This window comes from Epinephelus moara, chromosome 24 (genome assembly GCF_006386435.1).
Source record: "Epinephelus moara isolate mb chromosome 24, YSFRI_EMoa_1.0, whole genome shotgun sequence".
Lineage (NCBI taxonomy): Eukaryota > Metazoa > Chordata > Actinopteri > Perciformes > Serranidae > Epinephelus > Epinephelus moara.
The window spans coordinates 5,641,849-5,658,276 of NC_065529.1; the positions used below are offsets into that span (position 1 = coordinate 5,641,849).

Consider the following 16,428-nt stretch of genomic DNA (forward strand, 5'->3'; position numbering starts at 1 on the left):
CCTGCGCTGACAGTAGATGTGGTTTCAGTTGGCGAGCTTTTAGCGCACCTTCGGCGAAGCCTTTTGGCACGAAACTGTCACTGTGCCAAGCTGGATCTGTCGACACCTCCCCCTGCTGCGCCGCCACACCCATCTCAGCGCACCTCGGTCTGCCAAACTACCAAACTGAACGTGCCTCGGGTTGCGCTGATCGAAACTAGCTCTGCGCGGGGTTCGCCATCCTGCGCCACCCTGTGCGGCGCTGGGAAACTAGAGCCCAATGTTTTAATATAATCATAATTGTCAAGAATTCTCAAAGATCTTCATCCTCAGAGTGCATGATAAGCTCAGATGTTTAAATCAAAATTCATAGCAATTTTTCCCTTTAGTGTGACTGTAGTACAAACACAGATTTTTTTGTTATCATTTTTTTTTTTTGCTTGAGGGTACTTGTTTATCTATGCATCTTTTAAGTTAAGTATAAATACAGTATGGTAAGTAAGGTTATAAAATATTTTTTTTTGATATTATATATAAGATCTTGTCATTATAGTGTTTTCTTGTAAATATATTAATATGAAAACCTGTGCTCCTATATTTGCCAACCTCTGCTAATTGAAAATCTATGATAATAATAGTAAGAATAATGGTAATAACAATACTGTTAATTGCACATGTAAAATCAATCAAATTAAAACAGCATATTGCCCTCTACCTGAACGTTGCACCGTCAGCTGCTTTGTGTTCGTGACTCTCCTTTGTTTTGCAATATCTTTGGCATACTCTAGTCTTTCTGTCCCTCTGCTCACCTCTGTCTGCCCCGGGAGCCCTGATTGGCTGAACACTTTCTGCACTATAGTCTGGCTGCTTGCCAGCCATGCTGCCAGTGGCTGCCGTGCCCCCTGATCAGAAGAGAATGTGACATTTGTGCAGAGGTAATGGAATCTGCGTGCAATTAAATCTCTGACTGTGAAGAGGAGTCTATCTCCTCCCCGCTCTCCCCCCGTCTCCTGCCATTGCCAGCAGCAGGGGGAGTCAGGCACAATGATGAAACCTTCCCAGCAGGCCCCTCGCCGCCCTCTCTTTCCCAATCTCCATGTCAGGTTGTGTTTTTTAACTTTGCCGCACTAGCCCTGCCTCTATCTGGCAATTAATTACAGAAAACGTCCATTAGGAATCTCTCCAAATATTGCGTAAGAATTAATATTCAATTATAAAAATTACATTACAGGGCTGCGACGTTACCAATGCTTTAATGAATTCTGCTGCAGGTGACAGTTGTTATTTTGCGGCGACTGTTGTTGGGCAGTTAAGCGTGTTTTGATATATATTTTTTTTGTAGGGGGAGTGGTAGAGCGCAAGATGGAGAGAAAGGGAAGGAGGCAGAGGGCAGATTCATGCATGGGTGAGCAGAGGGTCATATCTCTCTGCTTCTCTTTCTCCGCTGCCCTGCCACTACACTTAACGCCTCATTTGTGGGCTTTGTGGCCAATGGCTTGAGTCTGTGATCTGTTGCCATAAAAGGCAGCTTTTTCCTCTCTGCTGATGGGGCACTTGCTTGTGGGTTAATACCAGACCCCCTCTATAGGCGGACTCATATCTAATGGATATGTGTATCCCCATCAGGAGGATAGCTCATAAACATAAAACTCGCTGCTGCCATTGTGCTTGGTGGGGCTGGTTGGGAAGGACAGAGCCACGCCATGCAAGCATTTCCCTTGAACTTGTGTAGGAGTAGTTCCTATCTGTGTTTCTTGTGCACACTGGGTGGACAGAGATGCAGGATATCCAGGTCAAGGTTTGGCTCCCTGTGTCGCTCACACCCTGTGTGGGTCTGTCTAAATGGCACAAGCTTCTCTTCACTGGACACACTATTCAACAGCATGTTCCAGCTCATTTAAACAATGAAATATTACATTTTATTTTTCCAGTGCTGTTGCCGTGTCTGAACCCAGCTTTAATGTGACTGTTTATCCGTCACGTTCAACTCTTTTTTTCCACATCCAGCTTCCCTGGTAATGTGTTTTGTCATGATGAATTATTAATGTCAGCATTGGTTGAAGGGAGTGTTGTCTCAGAAAATAAGAAGGTCACTCTGTTTCTTCTTCTCTCTTCACCCAAGGGTTAATTTGAACCAACAATCAAACGAACCTCCCCATTTCCTTGCTGCTCCGTGGGTCGTGATGAAAACTGCCGGGTCTCAACTTTATTCACCAACATCCTGCTAAACAAACACAACACTATTCCTCTCAGCTCTCTCTGTTTTCCTCTGCTGCAGATGGCTTTGCTGCGTTGTGTGATACAGAGGAAAAGGCTTCGCTCGGGGAAGGAGAGAGAAAGAGGCTTACTCCATTAGTGTCATTCGAATGGTGAATTAGATCAGTCTGACAGATAGATGCGGAAAATTGTTTTAATTGTATAATTATCCGCGGCTAGCCACTTGTGCGGAAAAGTGCTGTGATGTGGGTGAAGGCCGGGGAAGAGCACATTTTGGCCTTTATGTGCTTATTTTGTCTTTGTACAGGAAATGAACAACAATCGGGGGTCCTGAGGATAAAACATAAACACACCAAAACTCGCAGACACTCACACTCCCCCCTGGGCAGGTTGTGACATGCTCAGTGAGATGCTGCTCTTTGCAGTAATGTGTCTGGCCAGTGAGCCTTCTCCTCAGGCAACGAGGAGGCCGCCTGTAACCGCCTGATCAAGATGGCACAACTTAACACAAATGTTACAGCCATGCAGAATGGCTCGCTTAACACTGCTGGAGCTCTGAAATGAGAGAACTCGCTTAATCACATTCGGCTCATTTCTGATAAGATGTAAATGCAAGGCTACGGACAGATGGCACTAAATCTTTGGCTTTATTATCCCTCACTCTTTTTCTACCGTTTCTTTCCCCCTCCTGCAAAACATTCCCATGAATGAGTTTGCATGAAGTGCCTATCTTAACTGCCAATTTGGTTTGAAAATAATAACAGTTATCATCTCTTCCTGCTTCAAACACTGAGGGGCTATTTTAGTGAAACAACTCATGTTTTGTTGTATACAGAATGTTTAACTGTGAGACTAATTTAGCTTAGTCTTCCTTCCTTCAAATATTTTCCCTCACATCGTTGTTTTAATGGTTTTGAACAAAAGTAGTCTCACATTGCGTCTTTTGCAAGTAGAGTGTCATCACTGTTAAAGCAGTGAACTGTACAGAATGAAATATTGCTGCTGTTTTAACAAAGGCTTTGTGTATGGATTAAACAGTTTGGGGCTGGGGATGTCCTCATGTTAATTCCAGTACGAATATTTTGCTAAATCAGGATGCACCAATTTAGTGGCTGAACGTTGATATCGGCCAATATTCGCCTTGTTGACTTCAGCCTAACAAATACAATGCCATTCACCAATGGCAGTGGCAGGTGTTTTTCTGTTGTCTCACATCAATTTTGCCCAGGCTAAAAAGCAGGACTCAAGACCAATGGCGTCTTTTCATCTTGGATACAATAGAAAACGTGACTGGGAGCAACAGAGATCTTCAGGGCGAAAAGATGTAATAAACTTGCTATTGATAAATCGGGAACGCACTCGATTTTTTTCTGATGATGCTTCATCATGTTAACAACAGATCTATGTTGAATTCAGCAGGAGTAGAGCTAGCTAACATTAGCTGTTAGCAGCCGGTGGCTGGAACTAACAGCTAACAGAGGTTGCACTGAGTTACATTATGATGCATTTAAGCTCTGTTTGGAAAAATGAGTATTAAGTTAAGGTAAATTATAATGTTATCATATGCAGTCTTGTCAATTGTAGTTTTTGGTGAGAAACTTGGATTAATTCAGTTTAATTGAGAAATTTGTTGATATTTTTACAGGAATATAAAATAGATATCAGAGAGGGAATTATGACATATAGTAAAAAGGCTTTTAAAGTAGTTACTATTTTTTAAAAGATGTTTTTCATGTAAAGTTGAGTACTGTTGTACAGTTAAATGTTTTTTTTATAATGAAGATTTCTTTGTTTCCCTGGAAAAAAAGGGGGGAATAAATAATAGACAAAACAAAATAAACAACAACAGAACAAGAAAACATTGGTATCTGCTTTTGGTCAAATTGTTATTTTAAACATTGGTATCCGTATTTGGGCATCCCTACAGTGAAAGAAGTTGTTAATCTAATTGGCAATTTATTTTATGAAATAGGTGTTGCCCCATATAAATTTTGCAAATGCTTATATGTGACAGTTTTGATTCCAGAAACCGTGGCATTTTTATCTGACGTACAAGCACCCATACAGAAAGCATGTAGATGTGGCTCACAGTCTTGACAGATCACTTACTGAACGGTTTTTCAAGCCTGGTGGGCAAAGCTAAGCCCAGGCCAAACACTGATGCGCTGCAGTCAGCAGCTGCATGCAATTTTCAGCTCAACTCATTCAAGTGTAATAAAACAATGCAAGAAGTGCTGGAGGACTGTGGGCCTGGATGCTCTCACTCTCCAAGGAAAAGTTGAAATAGTACACAGGACAGCAGCATAAACATGAAGTGGAGCTGATACCATGTAAATCCCCTTCATTGAGTCGCTGCCTCTGTTCCTGGGTTTGCCTTTAATCCCAAACATTTTGTCATCACAACAAGCAGGCCTTTGATACTTAATCAAATGATAGATATTCACACACTGAGCCAGTCTGATGAGAGTCTTGCAACACAAAGCAATTCACGGACTGAGAGCTTGTCATGTCTCAGTTGTTGCCTTCGTCATGCTCCGTTGCTCTGTTGCATCTCCTGTGATAATGCACAGGGGATTAGCAGGTAACAAGGCAGCAGCGCTCCTCTGAGGATGTCGCGCGTGGCTTTGAATGTCTCGTACAGTACTACATAAACGGAGGGGGGAGTACCACCAAATGGTGATTTCCCGGCTACACGGGGAGCCTCCTCCTGGATAATGTAGTAATGAAAGGTGACAGGAAGGACTCAGGGTCTGGAACGAAGCCGGGGCAGCTGGTCAGAGCAGGAGAATAGGAAGCAGCGTGCACCCGGGCTAAAGTGCAGTGAGAAGCAAATTAAAGCTCATATCTGCCATCTCCCTCGCCTCCCTGCACTTTCCTGTTTGGACTTGAAGGTGATTGGGAGCCAAGGCGGTGACAGTTGACGGAAGCTGCGTGGAGGAGAGAGTATTTATTTACAGTGAGATGCAGCGATGCTTGTTCAGGATGCGGTTTCACGCAGGATGTGCCGTCCCCCCCTCCACCCCCCCACACACACACCTCCTCCCATCTTTCTCATCTCCACCCTCACACTACAATCCCCAGGTCTGATCAAGAATGGGAAGTGGGTTATTGGAGGAGGGGTTGGCCTGCTGCAGGGCCAGGCAGGCTGCATTGTGTAAGAGGCAGGGTCTGGATACAGCCAGCAGAGAGCTCACTCAGCATGCCTTCCTGCCTGGCCCAGGAGGTGGTACCAAAGTCAACACAGGTCACTGAGAAAAAGGAGTGTGAAGCATTAAGACTGCATTGTGTGACAGAGATTGTCTTTAGCAGAAGGGAAACCTGTTTGAAGTAGAGAAAATGAACAAAATTGAGCATATGAGAAAAGTGTAAGTGTTTAAGAGAGGGTGTGTTTAAAGACAGTCCAAAGGAGAGTGTGTGTCTGTGTACTCTGCCAGGAATTCCACCTTGTAAAGCCGGGTTGGGGGGGAGTTGAAGGTGTGTAAATCCCAGTAATTACACTGTACACTGTGGTTGCAGTACAATTACCTTTGTCGTCACCCTACGATATTCACATTACGGTAAACCGCTCATTTTTAAAGACGTGTGCAACATTACTTCATACCACCCAAGAGTAGATATACAGGATATTGTGCTTAATTAGTTAGATAGAATTGAACATGTAGCAGGTTTGTATCTGTTGGGATGTCGAGCAGGAAGCGTGCCAGTGTGCTGAAAAGGTGAGCTGCACAGATCCCGGCCCACTAGCTGTCATGTCGGCATTAATCCTCCCAAAGTTTCAAAGGCAGGTTTTATGACCTGCCTTACGGCCTCATCTATGTGGACAGCGGCATCTAAACTCTGGAGAACCTGCCACATAAAACGCACATCTGTTAAAGCCTAAATTGTAAAACAGCCCCCGCGTGTCCAGGCAGCGTTGAGTTAATAATACACTCAAAGTACAGCTTTTAACGCTCCCCGCAGCAACAACAGCAGTGATTGTCTTCTATTCACTTCTTTTGATCAGCTCTTGTGTCTTCTTTTCTGCCCTTTGCTGTTTTATGTCTTTTTGAAAGTTTTTGACCTTTTTTAAGAGCATGTTGGTGTCTGTGTAGTCAAATGATTGTGTCTTCATTAGATTTTGTTCAGGTATAGTGGGGGGAAAGGAACATTTTTTGCCATCTCTGGTTTAATTTTACAGTCATGGTGAAGCAGGTACTGGCATCCAATCTCAAATGCACCTTTGACAGTAATTAAAAAGAAGCGTGAACACCTGCTTAAAATCTTGTTTTGCAAAGTTTCAGACTGAATTCCTGACAGGAAGTCTCTCTCTCTTTGTGGACACACTCAATCGAGTCAACTATTAGTAACACTAGCTAACCTTGCTTGCATCACTTCCAGAGTTTTTTTTTCCAGTAAAGGTCGTCCACTCCCTTTACATTAAACAGAAAGAGCTTGAGTGACAGGATGACCCACAAATAGTGATAAATACTACAGTAAAAGAGGTTTGCTGTAGCTCTAAAAAGTCAGGAGTAGCAGGCTCATAGCATTACCAAATTATGCTCAGTCTTGAGGTTTAACACCACAGCCCAAATACTATTAAAAGATCTGTGAGTGATGCAACTTAAGCAGCGGTTGTCATTACAGGGACACAGTTATTACGCACTTTTTAAAGTTTGGCCTCTTAAAGAGGAAGTGTGGATTCTCCCCCTAAGGTACTCAGTCATTGCTCTAATCGATATGCTCTATGTTAATCTGTGCCCCCCCGCACTGCTTCCTCTATGTTCCTGTGGGTTAGCTGTGTGCCAGTGAGCTCTTTCAGGGAACAGACACTTAGCTTTGGGCCTGACAGAAACAACCCAACATAAACAACATAAATCTCAGGGCTGATTTGAGGGTTGTTCAAAGGCAAATAACCCGAAGGAGAACTGCACTGTTTCTGTGTGGAATAGCCATGGCATGCAGGCATTGTTGGTGGATGGGGGTGCAGGGTAGCAACAGAACTAATAATAATAATAGTTTTTTTTAACCTGTTGCAGTTACAGTATATTTTGCAAATGTTATATAGCGATATGACAGATCTTTAGCTGGGACTTTCCTTGGGTTTTTTGTGATACAGTCAAAATGCTCGTGAAATGCAAGGTTTCCACCAGAAAAGTCATTGGGCCTAGTGGCACATATCCTTCAAGAGGGGCCGGTTGGACATATATATGACAGTGATGGTTCTCTCAGACCATTCGGTGGTCTACATTGTTTTAACTCCACTGTCTAGTACTGGCTCAGCTTGCTTGGAACTTGAACCAAGGTGGTACCATAAAAAGTACCAGGTAATACCTACAACTTTTGCAAATGGAAAACCAAATGCAAATGTTTAAATCGGGTTGAGCCGTGCCATACCATGAAGTGGAAATGAGGCTTTTGCGTACAATACACACATATTGATTTGATTAAAAACATTTTTCAGCCTGGCATGAAATGCTTACTCTCTGTATACAAGGACTGGCATCAGTGGACAGCCAATATGAACTCTGTTTGCATTCTGAGCTGGTAAAAGTTTTGAGTGAATCTGTAATATTTGTATTTATTGGAGTAAATAAGCCAAAACTAAAGCTGTTCAAAAACAAGAGAATTTAGCCAACACTGAGAAGGTCGAATCAGTTCCAGATTGTATTGTTAAATGTTTTTTTTACCAGGTCAGAGGGTCCAGCGGCAACACCTGTTACTTCTAAAGGCACAGAGGGAACAGTCTTAGAGAATTTACAGTGTTTTTATTCATTCTTTTCTGATTTGTGATGCAGTCTGTAATTGATAATGACAACACGGTCACATCTCGCATGAATCAGAATGGAATTGCTATTTACTCTGATAGCAAAGGCTCTATTTGAGTGTAAGAAGGCTCCTAGTCTAATTGATGTTTGGAAGATGAGCTAAATTGGATGAGTTATAAGGTTTCATTAAATGCCCCTAACCCAAAAGAAAAAAAATCTGTTGTGGAATATTTCCTTTCTGGGATAACAGGAGGCTGGATTGGTAAAAGGCAAATAATATATGTGTGAGATTGATCAGTGAGTAGCGACCCCATTATCTCCTGAGATGTTAATTACACTGTGCTCAGCTTGCATGTCAAAAGGCAGATAATTGAAGAAGGTAAAAGATGTGCCACACTTTATTTATACTGTCACTTGGAGCTGGTCTCTCTCTTATGCTCTTTTTATTCCTCTTCTTTCTTCTCTCCTTTTTTTTGGTCCATAATGTATTTATTGTTGAGTAATATAACATTGTCAGAGCTGATCATTGTGCGAGGATATTATTCACAATTATTGCCCTTCCCTGTGTGTGTGTACATGGACACACACAAGAATCTTATGCCATGTGACTGTTTTCATTATCACAGCTAGGGTTTGGCCAGTGAAACAATTTTCACGCTGGTTTGATATAAGCCAAATGCCGGACCAGACCACTATACCAAATTTTACCACTACTCAGCAGCTGCTCCAGAGTGGAAGATGGTGCGACTTGCGTAACATCAGAGCGCTGTCCACACTGAATCCATTAAATATCCACTGTAGTTATGTCATTTTAACAACTCTGTTGCTGAAAACTTCAGGTCTGAAAATGGACAGGGGTGCAGTCAGGCTCCATTTAGACCCATAACTGACAGAAGCCGTAACTCCTCAAATTTAATTTTATTTTAAGAAAAGAACTCTCATTCACTATATTAACATAGAGCTGGTGTAAGCACAATCTTGCCTGGTCATTGTTAATCAATAATGTGTTACAGTGACTACAGCTGCTGGATGATGACAGCAAGGGTGGTAAAGCATAGCACAAATATATAAAAAAAAAAAAAAAAAAGAGAGGAACAAAGTGGTTGGAATCATTTTTGGGAGAGTCTTAGTACGTTGCAGTATCTGCCAGAGTGGTCCTCTGAAATACACACTGAGGTGAGAGGGTGCAAAAAGCACCAGAACCCTCTTAAAAGCTCTGACGCTGTTGTTATTGTTTTGAGTGCAGTTCCCCCACCTGAGCAGCTTGGTGTCTGTAAACTTCCTATTGACAGTGTATAAGCCATAGGGGACACGCCGTACTTTAAGAAAAAAGAAAAAAAATCTTGTTTGTCATTTCGTGTGCTTGTAGAGATAGCGTCAAAACTCTGTTTCCTGTGGTTTCCTGTGGAGAACTGTGGTGTCTCTGTGTGCTGCAATATACATATGCACGTGAACACTGTCTGCACTCCCAAAAGCGAACGTGCACATACGCAAACACACACACACACACACACACTCTGAGTGCTCTTCTCCTTTCTGTGTTGTCATCATAACTTGGGGCGGAGCCTTGCGGGAGTGGCCAGACTGTGGTCATCACACCTCAGGGGCTGGTGGACAGTTGCTGCACAGATGATTTAGTGCATCACCTGGTGGACACTGCTAAGAATGAGCACAGCATGGTGGAAAACCACATTCACACAACACAGGGGTTATACAGTCTGATGGCTTCAGACAGCGTCTTTTTATTTCCAGTTCTGTAGTTTACTTTTATGTCCTTGCTCTTTTTGTTCCTCTCAAAAAGCCTCAGAATCACCAAGTGTTTATAATGACATCATCAGATTATGATAATGATCTGGGCACAAATAATAAATAAATGGAAAATTTCACCTCTTATGTAACAGTGGAAGAGGCGAAGACGAAGGTCCAGATGGTTTTTGTTGGAAGTGTTGAAAGAAGAAACTGGTTAAAGCCCTCCTCTTCCTAACAGGAAACTCAGTACAGAGACAGAGGTTAGGGCCGTAGCTCACCTTTGCTTTAACATCAGGAGTGGTGAACCCTCCCCCTCCTGCCCAATCTTTATTTTCTCTGTTTTACTGACCAGTATCTAAAAGCCATTAGCATCTTTCCACTTGTTTATCTGCCTTGCCAGCAGACCAGAAGGCTCCATAAGGCAGACAATGAACTTCATTGGATTTAAAGTCTTTATGGTATTAAGTTTGCAGTGTTTTTCTCATTTTGGCCACTTTTTTGTTTGCCAGAGAAAGACCTCTGCTCTCTCAGATGCCAGCGAGCAGTATTTCGCTGTGGCAGTGCAGCCTTATCTGCGCTTGAGGTCTGTACTTTAATGGGCTTTATTGATCTAAACAACATCAGGGGTTGCGGTGATGTTATTAAGGCAGAGATAACTTATGTGTAATTCCACTCCAACAATATATTAGCCTTTTATTGGTCTAAATAACTTTGCCTTTTAGACAGTAATGCACCAGTAAGTCACAGCAGCTCTTCATGTCGGCAGGATCTTAATAAAGCATTTCCTCTGGACATCCTGCTGCGGAGAGAGTGAAAAACGACAGGTTAAAAGGCATGCTGGGAAGTTTCCATGCCATCACTGTAAATTATCTCTTTTGAATACATAAATAACGCTAGAAGAGAGCTGTGAACGGGAAGGGGGGTTGCGGGGGGGGATCAGTGGAAGTTTGTACAAACGTGTTCCAGCGCTTTCTCTGTTTCACACATGGAGGTCCTGTGAGGCTGCAGGTTCTGAAAGATAAATGTGTGCAACATCATGTAGACAGTACCAGACCAGTACTGTTACCACTTACTGCTCGCATATTTAGATGTTAATCAAGATTAATCAAGTTTTATAAATAATAATTTGTATTATTGGTCATGTCAAGATACCACTATGGGATCTTATCATTTGTGAAGGGCATTTACTGTCCATTATTTGTGGCACTTTATAGCATAAACAATCCAGAAACACAGTAAAACACAAAGATAAAAAAAAGACAAAAAGGGAAATGAAAGCATGTATAGCATATTTGTAATGTGTGTTTGCATGAGCTTGTACAGTAACTACCAGTAGACATGTCAGTGGACATAATGACAGCATTAATAGATATTATACATAGCTAATAATTTAATACAGAAGCAAATTCTTATGACTGTAACCTAAATAATATCACATTATGATGCCAGTATAAGTCAATCGTTCAGTTTTAGAAGTTCTTCAAAGGTTTGTATGACAAACAAAATACCATAAATGATGCAGCCACAGTTGTAACATTAGGACTGTTATGGTAATGACGTTAATCGACTCATCATACAATATATGGACATGGCCTTGATTTGTTTGCTGACCTTGATATTGCCCGTTGCGTTTACATGCGTGTTTGTTTACAGAAGAATTTTACCACCAGTTTGCACGAGTCCAACGAAAAATAAAACAATACTTAAAAGATGACACAGTGTAGCTTACCGGTAGCCTGCAGCTGCGCTTTTGAAGTGGGAAAGGCACAGTCCTGATATTGTTAGCTTGCCAAGCCCTGGCAATGAGCAAAAAAGTCTGTCGTTTGGAGTTTTATCCTCCAACAGCTTTATCCTCCACTCCGTAAATCCACCAGCAAACTGCCAGAATCTTAGGATGTCCATTTCTGGGAGCCGACTGCAGCATACCGGCTGGATTACTGAGGAAACTGGAGATTGTTCTCCTCCAAAATATGACTACATTTGGCGTTCTTGCAAGCAGAAATTACAAACTATATTTGCATTATTTTAACAACAAAACATAGTATGTTGATATATGTCAAAATTTCATGTGATGCACATTAACTTAGTAACAAAAAATGTATTTAAAGCCAAACCATGATGTTTTTTCTAACTTAGCCAAGGAGTTTTGTTGCCTAAACCTCGCAGTTTCCTGACGTTACCCATGTGCTTTAAACTGCAGCTGCTAATGGTCATACAAGCTATTCTGTCACCCAATGGTAGATGTGCAAATTTAAAAGGCTCCTCTGGGTTGTAATCAGAGGTATGAACATACAACTTGTGTAGTCGCATGGGTTGGAGGAAGTGTTGTTTTTGTTGGCCAAACTTTGTATTTAGTCTCAAACTGAGTAATTTTGGGCTACTCCCATGTAGATACCATAATTGGATATATACTTCCTTGTATATGTTATCAGGTGTTTATTACTTTTTTAACAATATATTCCAATGCCAATGTCTGCATATTCTTAAGAATTATAAGTTCATTGCTCTTCAAAAGGGTGTACTTCAGTATTGTGATATAATATTATCCTTATATCAGTGGCATAAAATGGTCTCAAAATGACAATGATATTGTGTATCGCAATTATTTCTGGGACAATATATCGTCCAACAAAACTAGTTATCCTGACAGCCCTATCTATGAGTTATAAGTAGAATAATGTAATGATATAGAGTCAAATTAATTATAGTTTAAGTTGTTTATTATTAGATTTTCCTTCTGTATTGATTCAGTGTACGTGGTGCTTTGTGTGGCTGCAAACTTCATAATGGACAGTTGCAATATTTCTTCCCTTTCAAGGGCAGCATATATCTAATATTTATATGAAATAACGAACCCATTTATCTGGAAGTGTATTTTCAAGGGGAGGGGGGTAGGGCTTCATAATTTGCAGCTATTTAAAGCCTTGGTTTTGGTAATGAATTATTTTGTCATCTCGACTGTGATGAGATTCATCTTTAATAACTGTAACAATTATTTTATTAAAAAGAGAAGCCATGCATTATGGCTATCTCGCCAAGGTCTCAAGCTGGAAGGAATTCTCATTAAGAGCATTATATTACCCCGGTGCGCTTTCAGTCGGATGTCCCGCTGAAATTACATTAGGTGTCAACAATGTTTGTGTTAGAAGTAAGCAGTCATATTTACAGAGGCTAGCATTTTCATTTGCCGGCTGACACTGGGAGATGTATTAAAAAAGATACTAATGCTCTGTATCTGATTAAGTCACTTAGAGAGAAACTCCTCTAAAGTGTTGACTTTTAATATAAGGCAAGCAATGCTCTGTCATCACAAAGACATAAATCTTTATTTGGAGATGAGGAACTTTTGATTGCTTGAGATTATTCTGTGATTTATTTAGTTGGCACAAAGGACGGTTATCACCCCCTCCCATTCCCAACATTTAGATCCTTCCCAAACTGTACGCATCAGGTTGTTTGTGTCATGATTGATTTATCAGTGTCTTTTCATCTACATCCTGTGTTTCTTCTGATGGTTAGCGTGGTGTGCAACATTGTGTTTTGTTAATGGTTTCAGGCCCAGGGTTGCTGCTAATGACATGGTTGTAATTGTTTGTCAGTGTGATAATGTGTGATTTCCTATTTCCATGTGAAGTTGGACATTTGATGAAGGAGGGATCTTGTCAGGAAGACAAAGTGCTGTCATTTGTCACCGGCTAAATGAGCTTCTCTCCAGACATCCTCTTGGTTTTCAAAGGCAATATTATATTCACAGATCCTTTTTGTTGGACTACTGCCATGATTCCCACATCATGTAGTGCATTGTATAAAAGAGCAAGAAACCTAAGATGTCTGATGTTGTGTTTTTTTGCTCTTAGGTTTTCTTGAGGTAAAAGTTTCCCTCAGGTTGTGTTGTGTGCTGACATATAGAAATCTGTTAACTGTATTTCACAGAAAGACAGAAGTGAAATTACTGAGTGTGGTAATCTTTTATTCTTAGTGTGTGCTAGGAGTAATCACTTCCCTAAACTTAACATTTTTAAACCGAGAAACTATTTCATCATCTTCAGAGGGAAGACTTTGTTTCACTGTATACACGGACTTTCTGATTTTTATCTTACAGTCAAACAGCTTTTACATTTTGTCCTTTTGGTCTCTGCAGTAGCATCGCAAAGTTATGAGGCACATAATTGCAGCAATTGAAGGACAGGATTGTGGGACTGCCTTCGTACTTTCCAAAGTCTTTGATGTAGTCGCCCCCTGAACAGACAGCTTCTGTTTCTGATTAGACTGATTCCATATTGTGGGGTTGGGGGCAGATCCTTCCTAGTTAACAATCTAATGAGCTAAACAAGCCAAACAAAGGAGAGGTATAGTGAATGGGTCTCCTGAGGGAGCTACTTATTGTCACAATTGCCCCTCTGTCTTCTCTTTCCACTCCATATCGATTCATGTCTTCATTGGTTATGCTCTGTCCTCTGTAGCACACGTGGGTGGTGTAATCAGCTAAATGTAGCCTCTGCTTTCCTATTATTACCTGGGTGCTTAACACTGATATTTTTTTTTTTCCTTCAAGGACAAATGGTGTAGGAGAAGGCAGATCCCGTGTGAAGTCCCCGAGCTCTCGCCGAGCGGCAGATCCCTTTTCAGTGCCAGCTGTTCTCTCAGATACACCAGGCCGCGCTGAAATTCTCTTAATATAATTCTGGGGGGCTCAGGAGAATAGTGCAAAACAAGCGTGCCAGCCAGGAGAACGTTGAATTTTTCATCAGTGGGCCTCAACTCGCTGAGTTAGTGGGCAGCGCTCTCATTCATGAGCAGATGTTCAGCGCAGTTACACTCTGCAGTTAATGTGAACTTACTGGCCTCTCTGCCATTGGCTGCAAGGACGTTGGCAGCGACCTGGCATCTGAGAATTACTCCCAGTAAAAGGCGCAGGCCTGGAAAGCGTAGCCCCGGCCTTTTTTAGCCACTTCCCGGCCCAGGAGCTGGATCCTGGACAGGGGAAGGCACTGACAGCCCATCCGTCTTGAGTCAGACAGTGATGAAACACTTGCCACTGTTTGCTCGGGGAATAGCAGTGAAATTCCTGAAGATAATTTCTGCAAGTTTTATGTTAGTTTCTAATGGCCTGCTAAACATGAACCACTCAGCAGGTTAAATATGCTGTATGAAATGTAAGTAGCTGAAGGTAGCAGCGGCTGCTGTTATTATGAGATAGTTTTACATGCAGAGGAATTATTCCAGTACCCTTGAAAGAGGAAATTCATAGAAACAAGGCACCTGTGAGGGGGTAACGGTTTGGCCCTGGTAGGTCTATAGATGAAACCAGCTGGTGCTGTGGTCAGCCTGGTGGGCTGTATCCTCTCCCCAGCCTGGTGCTTCAGACATCTGCATGCCCAAGCTGCTCAGCCCGGGTTTGATGTGGCCATACAGATCTGTAATGGTTTCCTTCTAACTAAGCAAAATGCTATTTGATGTAAAGTGCCATTAACTGGTCAGAGTGTGTACGTGACATCAGCTTCCGTAGGCGGCATGCCAATCATCCAGCATGTGTGTGTGAAAGTCATCACAGTAAAGTTGTGCATATGGGACTTAAACAGTGAAAATGACAAGCTCTTGTTTCCTCTGCACGTCTCATTTTCACTCTCTAATTGGTCGTTTTCAGGTTGGCTTTATGAGAGCAAAACTAATTAGTGTTTCTAAATTCAGCAGAAAAAAAGTCAGTCGGCTTGATTGTTCTGGTTTCCTCTCCTGTGTCAGGCGCTCAACAATAAAATAAGACTCTAATCATTTTCAAATTGCTCGTATTTTTAAACCCCAGAGCTGAATGTCACTCCCGGTCTCTTGGCATTTTGTTTGGCAAGATCAGGGAACAGTGGTTGCCCTCTTGCCTGTGTGCTCTCTTTGTAATTGTGGGAAGTTTGGACTTGGGGCCGGTTGGAAAGAAAAAAAAGTGTTGTGTTTGAGGTGGGGTTGTTTCTGCTTTGATTGGGAACGTCCTGCTGACAGGAGCAGCCTCGCAAGTTTACAGTAGCTGTGACATTGCTGTTACCTTTATTCAAAGTGCTCCAGCTGCAGCGAGCCCTCAGGAAGCCCAGCGCAGGCCCACATGGGCGGCTGGCGGCCCACAGAGAGGAGAATGAGCCCTGTTTGAGTTGGCAGACACTCCCCTCTCGGGGAACTTTTGCTGCCTCTGCAGAAAGGCCAGTGGCGGCGGCTCTGGCGGGGCGGCGGTGATTCTCGGGGCAGGATGGGCTTTTTCCACCTCTCCTCCCTTTCAGGAAACACATTTTGCTGTTTCTTCCCTCTGTGTTTGCAAACGGAGGGAAGGAGTTAAGGTGAAGGGGCATGGGGCAGTGGGCCTGAATGACAGAGCTCAACTGTGAGAGGCTGAGTGCTAATGTGTGGTGATTTGAAAAGGGGCGGTTTAATACCCTGAACAAGCTATCTCAGAAAGCTTGGGTGTTCTCTTCATTTATATAGAATAAAAACACACAGTGTGCCGTAAAACCCGCACTGTTTTTATTTTTCCATCAACACTACAGGGATGCAGCCTTCAGAAGCCAGTAATTAAAAAGTGCTTGGTCTAAGGTCAGGGAGGAGCAGTGTTTAAATGCAAATTAGTGCAATGCTTAAATTAATTTTTCAGGTTTTGGAATGTGTCGTTATTTGTTTAATCAAGGGAGTTCTCGCCGAGGATGCTAAATATGTATCCACATATATTTAAAGAGGGGGGCACTGTAAAACCTGTTTAATT

At 42.1% G+C, this 16,428-nt stretch overlaps 1 protein-coding gene across 12 annotated transcripts in view; it reads left to right on the forward strand.

The window, feature by feature from the left end:
• foxp1b (forkhead box P1b) overlaps positions 1-16,428 on the forward strand; it is a 183,957-nt gene that overhangs the window by 29,188 nt on the left and 138,341 nt on the right. The window lies entirely within an intron of this gene.